This window comes from Dioscorea cayenensis, chromosome 8 (assembly GCF_009730915.1).
Source record: "Dioscorea cayenensis subsp. rotundata cultivar TDr96_F1 chromosome 8, TDr96_F1_v2_PseudoChromosome.rev07_lg8_w22 25.fasta, whole genome shotgun sequence".
NCBI classification, from domain to species: domain Eukaryota; kingdom Viridiplantae; phylum Streptophyta; class Magnoliopsida; order Dioscoreales; family Dioscoreaceae; genus Dioscorea; species Dioscorea cayenensis.
The window spans coordinates 15,294,038-15,300,476 of record NC_052478.1 but is presented as its reverse complement, the minus strand read 5'-3'; the positions used below and the strand labels follow the sequence as shown (position 1 = coordinate 15,300,476).

General features: G+C 42.8%; 1 non-coding gene across 1 annotated transcript; it reads left to right on the top strand.

The window, feature by feature from the left end:
- Positions 1 to 3,684: 3,684 nt before the first annotated feature.
- LOC120267993 lies at positions 3,685 to 3,791 on the top strand. The gene has a single exon (XR_005538664.1). It is a non-coding gene; the product is annotated as a small nucleolar RNA R71 (small nucleolar RNA).
- The last annotated feature ends 2,648 nt before the right edge of the window (positions 3,792 to 6,439 follow it).

Sequence of the window (6,439 nt, the reverse complement as noted above, 5' to 3'; positions counted from 1 at the left end):
CAGTGCTATCACCCCGGCCGCCAATACCTCAACTTAAGAGTGCATGAACATATCGATGCACGGGATTGTGAAGACGAGATGCTTTCCTTGACTCATTTGTGCGTTGGCCAGAGATAATATTCCAAAACCGTGTGTGTGTCATGGTGGCCAGAAAATCTGTACAAAAACGATGAAATGTGGGTGTGTTCACGAATCCCTCATCATACAAGTCCAAGAAACAACCCAATTATGTGTCACTAATGGCGCGCATTGTCCAAAAGACTTGCAAACTTATCTCGGATAGTCTTACTAATTCGATTATGCTTAGGATCTCCAAGGTGAGCTCACGGTAAGCCGAATCATTAATTGAGAAAATTATGTCCCATTTATCATGATTGATTAATTCCGACACGGTCTCGGCCAAACCTAGAACTTCGAGGTCATTGCGTTCAATTGTCCGGATAATACCAAAAGGCTTGGACTTCAAGAGATTGTAGCATGCCCTATGTTGTGGTAAGGCTAAGGATGGCACTCCAATAGGTGCCGCATCGTGTCTTGGCTGCTTTGATAAAACTCGCTTGACCGGCATTCCTATACCACAAAAACATAGGATCAAACCAAGATTTTCATGAATACAATCATAGGATATATCTATATCATCATAGAATTAAGGAAAAAAATTGAATGCACAACATTTTCAATGTGAAGAATGAAAAATTTAGCATTTGGTACAGTAACTCGTGAAAAATTTTTGCAAGAGTTTCTCCTAGACATGGAGCTTCCAAAATTTATAAACGAAGGAAAAACTCAAGGAATTAAGCACACACCACATCACAACAACCAATTATGTCATTCATACTTCAAGGATAAAATAAAATAACACAACAACACCCAAGTTTTTAGCAAAACCTTGAATTAGGGCTTGAAAGCTTGGAGTGAAGAGATCCGGCGAAAAAGATGGTAAAACTACAATTAAATCCCAAGATTGAGTTTGCAAGATGGAAGAGAGTAGATTAGACAAGAAAAAACCAAGAAAAATGGTGGAGAAATGAGGTAGAGTGAAAGAGAAATGAGAGAAAAACAAAGAGGAGAAGATGGAGGTTGAAGTAGAGAGAGAAAGGGGAAGAACACCCCTTTAACGGGCTACCCAGCCCATGCGGGCGCATGGTGCATGTATGGGTTGGAAAACCCAGCCCGTGAGGCTCACAGGGGCCATGCGGGCGCATGGCGCCCTTGAGCGCTTTTGGCCCTGCGCGACGCGCAAGGCTGGAAGCCTCACGAGCGGTCTCGCGAGTGCATGGCGCCCGTGAGACCCTCAACCCACTGGGTTGTGGCCGTCGTGAGGGGTCTCTTGCGGCCGCAATGACGCCCGCAAGGCCCTGGAACATGTCACAAGTGTCCATACGGCCCGTATACAGCCCGTATGGACCTGGAAAGTCAAAAAATTGGCATGGTTCCTCTTGCAAACTCAATAAAATATGAATTACAACCTCTTAAATGCCGAAATAACAATAAAACGCAACTAAACAATACTAATTCAAGGCCAAAGACAAGCTAGCAAGCCTTAGCATGAGTTGAGCACAACAACAAAAATACGAGAAACTCACAAACATAAGCATTCAACCACAACAAAGAAACTAAGCAACTAAAAGAGATACGAAAATTTAAAGATGATGAATTTAAAGACTTGGGTTGCCTCCTAAGAAGCGCTTGTTTAATCATTAGCTCGACGTACTTTCATTCTTACCTCATGGTGGATCAAATGGTGGGGGCATACCTCCAAGTCCAAGAGAAGTGCTCCAAAATGGGAAACTCATCGAGAGGCATGAAAAGACATGGAATTTACCCTTCCCCTCTAAGAATAGTCGATCAATCTCCCGTGGTGGTGACAGTGTGCAATTCATCCCCAATTTCTATTTCTTGTCCCTCTTACACCAAATTTTCCTTGTGGTTGATTTCTTTTTATTGTTCAGCCACGGAAATGTCCCCACATAGCCTCTATACTTCACTTGTGTGGGAGGTGGGTTGTTCTTCTTTCACTCATCACTATCCATTCCTTCCAAGAATTCATCCAATGGGTTAATCGCCAAGACCTCCTGCACACAATCAGTAATAATCATATTAGTTTCATCAGTAAAATAGAGGGGATCATCATGGTCCAAGGTATGTTTCATAGCCACAGGGAATGTAAGAATGACTTCCTCATCCCCCACTCTCAATGCCATTCTTCCCCGCTTTACATCAATGAGGGCGTCGGCGGTGTTAAGAAATGGTCGCCCAAGGATCAATGGGACTTCAACGTCATCATCCACATCAAGAATAACGAAATCCACCGGGATAATGAGCTTGTCTACTCTAACTAGCACATCCTCAACAACACCGCGGGGTTTATTTATAGACCAGTCGGCAAGTTGTATTGTCATCCTAGTAGGCCTCATGTCTTCCAATCCCAGTTTCAAAAACAGCTTGTAGGGCATTACATTGATGCTGGCCTAAGAATCTGCCAAGGCCTTCTCTTGCGTGTCTTCCCCAATCACACATAGAATAATGAAACTCCCGGGGTCAGTCAACTTCTTGGGGAGCTTCCTCTGAATCATCGCAGAACAGTTCCGTGCTAATGCAACTGTTTCTAATTCCTCCAATTTTCTCTTGTTAGTAAGCAGGTCTTTCATAAAATTTGCATACTTGGGCATCTGGGTCAACGGTTCAACAAGAGGGATATTTATGTGTAACTGCTTAAATACATTGAGGAATTTCTTGAATTGAGCCTCCTCTTTATCTTGCTTCAATCTTGCCGGATAGGGAATGGCCGGCTTGTAGTCGGGTACCCTTGGTGTTGGTAGTTGAAGAATTTCTTCATCTTGCTTTTCCTTCATTCCTTCAACTACACTCTCAGATGGTTTAAGGTCTTCCTGTATAGCTACCTCATCATTTTTAGTGCTTGAGCCCTCCTCGGCTCTTGCTTCAACCTGTTTCCCGCTCCTGAGAGTGATGGCCTTCAAATGCTCCCTAGGATTATTTTCAGTGTTACTAGGTAAGTTACCTGGTGGGTGCTCCGAATTTGCCCTAGCAAGTTGCCCAACCTGGTTTTCCAATTATTGAATTGAGGCCTGAACATTCCTCAAAACAGTGTTCACTTCGGCAAATTAATTGTTGATGTTCACAAATTTTGCTTCGGTACTGATCATAAACCTCACTAACACATCTTCAGTAGTAAAATTCTTCTCTGGCTGCGGAGGAGGTTGATGTGGAGGTCCTTGTGGATGCGGAGGCCGATGTTGCTGTTGTTGACCCCATGAAAAATTTGGGTGGTTCCTCCACCCTTATTATATTTGTTTCCATAGGGATTCCCTGGACATCTAGGGCCTCCCCCAACATAATCAACTGTCTTGACTAGGGGATCTGAAGCTATTGATATTGTACACTGAACAGTAGTATGCTTCGCCCCACAGGTCTCGCAAGACAAAACTACTCCAGAATTTGAGTTTGCACCCAACACAAACTGATCGAATATCTTTGTTAGGCCTCGACCTTGGCGGCTAGTGCAGTGTTGTCACTTATCTTATAAATTCCAGCTACCCTAGGGGGTTTCTATCTAGTAGACCAATGGCACTCATTACTCGATATGTTTTCAATCAATATCTCCGCATCTTTAGGGGTTTTATTACTCAATGACCCCCCTGCTGGATCCTCATCCACGAGGAGAAGCCATGATGGGGGTACTTGCGTAGGAGATCCTTGAATCTCTCATATGCTTCGAAAAGTGTCTCGAAGTCCCCTTGCCGGAATGCAGAAATCTCTTGCCTCAGTCTAGCGGCTTTACTTGGTGGGAAATACTTTGCAAGAAATTTGTCCACCATTTCCTTCCAAGTGGTGATCTATCCCGGAGTCAATGAAGTGAGCCATTGATATGCTACTCCCCTTAGACTGAAACGGAATAATCTCAATCTTATCGCATCATCCGACACTGAGTTAATCTTGAAGGTGGAACAAATTTAGAGGAAGCGAGACAAATGAGCATGCGGGTCTTCATAAGCTAGCCCATCAAATTGTATGGAATTTTGGACCATCCCAATTGTGCTTGCTTTGATTTCAAAGTTGTTAGCCTGTACGGAGGGAGCATGCACACTGAATTCCTCACTAGTAAACTGAGGCCTTTCATAATCAGACAACGTTCGCCTTGGTTCTGCCATGACTGAAGGCTCACTAATCTCAACTTGCGTTCCTTGATATTCTGAACTCTCAGCTACCTCTCTCAATCTTTGATGCAAGGTTCTCTCGATTTTGTTGATAGGCTCTACCAGATTTGTTTGATTGGCGCGTATCATAAGATGGTACCTTGCATAGTATGGAGAGTCAATGATCAGGATATAAGAGGAATATTATAAAACAAAATAAAGGCAAGTAAATGGAAATATATGTGCAAAGAGGAATAAAAACAAGAAAATGTACAAAATAAAAGAAACAATGGCTAAATCAATAAGATCTAAGTTTTCCAAGAATTCCTTGTGGATCCCTGGCAATGGTGTTAAAAACTTGATGTGAACTCGTCCGCAAGCGCACGGAGTCGTCAAGTAATACCTCTCGTGCGAGCAAGAGAGGGTCGTATTCCCTGGGCCCAAGGATCTACCCTTACTTCCTCTTCGCGTATTTTCTAGCCGAAAGATTCAAAGTGGTTCTCTAAACTATTAATTAAAATGAAAGAACTACAAGTGGAATCTAAAATAGGGCAAGGGTATATAATCAAGGGAATGAAATGGTCACGGATATCGATTCCCTAGGGGCTACTAAAGTGCAAAGGATGCTAAGAATGTCATGCAATTGAAGGGTTGGACTTAGAGATTTCCTAAATTAGATCAACCCGATGGTCACGGCAATTGACCCCTAATCCGGTACAAGTATTGATACGGAATTTCTTCCGATCAAATCCTCATATGATTGCATTAACAAAGGGGAAAATCTCTAATTAGAGCCGGAACGCAACTTGGTCTAGTTCTAATGTTGGAGGGGTACAAAATACCTGATGGTCACGGCGTATTTGTACATGAATCCCTTCCAAACTTGGTGTGTCTAGTACAAGGGCGATGGTCACGCTACCAAGTACAACCTAGAAGTTGGTTTACAGAGTTCTCATGTAAGCAACACATCAAATGCACCAAGAATGAATCAACAAACACACAACAATTGCAATAGACATAATTAAATCATCCAAATACACAAGTTCACCCCAAGGTTCACCGGCACCCGGTGGGGGACTACTCGTCCATACAAGACAATACAAACAATAGGTCCATGAAAACAACTACGAATGCCATAAGAAAAATCCCTCAAACAATGGAAGTGAGATGACAAGCCAAGTTAGGTGGAAAGCTTCTACGGACGCCGCGATCGGGGTGGCTTCCCTCGTCGTCTATGAGCTCCCGAAGAAGAGATCGATGAAGATCTAGCCAAACCAAGCTTCTCCATTTGATTCCCCTTCTCCAAAACGTGTGATCTTGCCTGCTCAAAGCTGGTGGAAGTTCTCTCCAAGAACTCCCCAAAAAGCTTCTCTAAAAACCTCCTCGTTTGCCCTAGAAATTCAGTCAAATATATATCACGTCAGGTCCATACGGGCTCCATGCGGGCACATGGATGCTGGTGAAGCTCAGTGCCATTTTGCCCAGAAAAGGTGTCGGTGCTACATTACTCAGCTACAGTTTTTGCTACAGTATTTTTTCTACAATAACTGAGAGTTGTGAATTTCTAGCAAACATCACGGGCACTCATGCGGGCGCATGGACCCCGTGAAGCTCACAGCCGAATGCCCTGCAGCATGAATAGTGACTCCGCTACAGTACCGGAACCCAAAAATGCCGTTTTTGGTGTCTAATTCATCCAATTTATATTTTTGAGCTTTGTTCGGTGCCTTTAAGATCTGCAACACCGAAATAACCAATTTAGACTTAAACGGGCATCAATTCATTAAAATATATACAAATAATACAAGATTAATACATATAAAATATGTACATTTATTCGTTTATTAAAGGACAAGCTCAATAGAACTAATTTCCTTGATTGGTCTCGAAACCTGAGAATTGTTCTTAGGCAAGAACGGAAATTGGAATCCATTGAGAAACCGTTGCCTGAAGCACCGGTAAGGAATAACTCTAATAATGTTACCTGCCTCATGTTGGCCACCATGAGTCTAGAATTGCAAAAAAAGTTCGTGGATATGGGGGCTTATGATATTATGGTGCATATTAAGGAAATGTTCCAAGAACAAGCCATACATGAAAGGTTCATGACCACAAAAGCATTAACCTAATGTAGGATTGACAAGGTCCCCTTGCGTATATCTCGCAAGTGCACGGGTTTGTCGAAGTAATAATCCCGGATGAATGGGTATCGAATCCACAGGGAGTAGGGAATAAAAACACTTAATCCGCTTCTTAGCTATGTGAAAGATCAGTAGTGATAA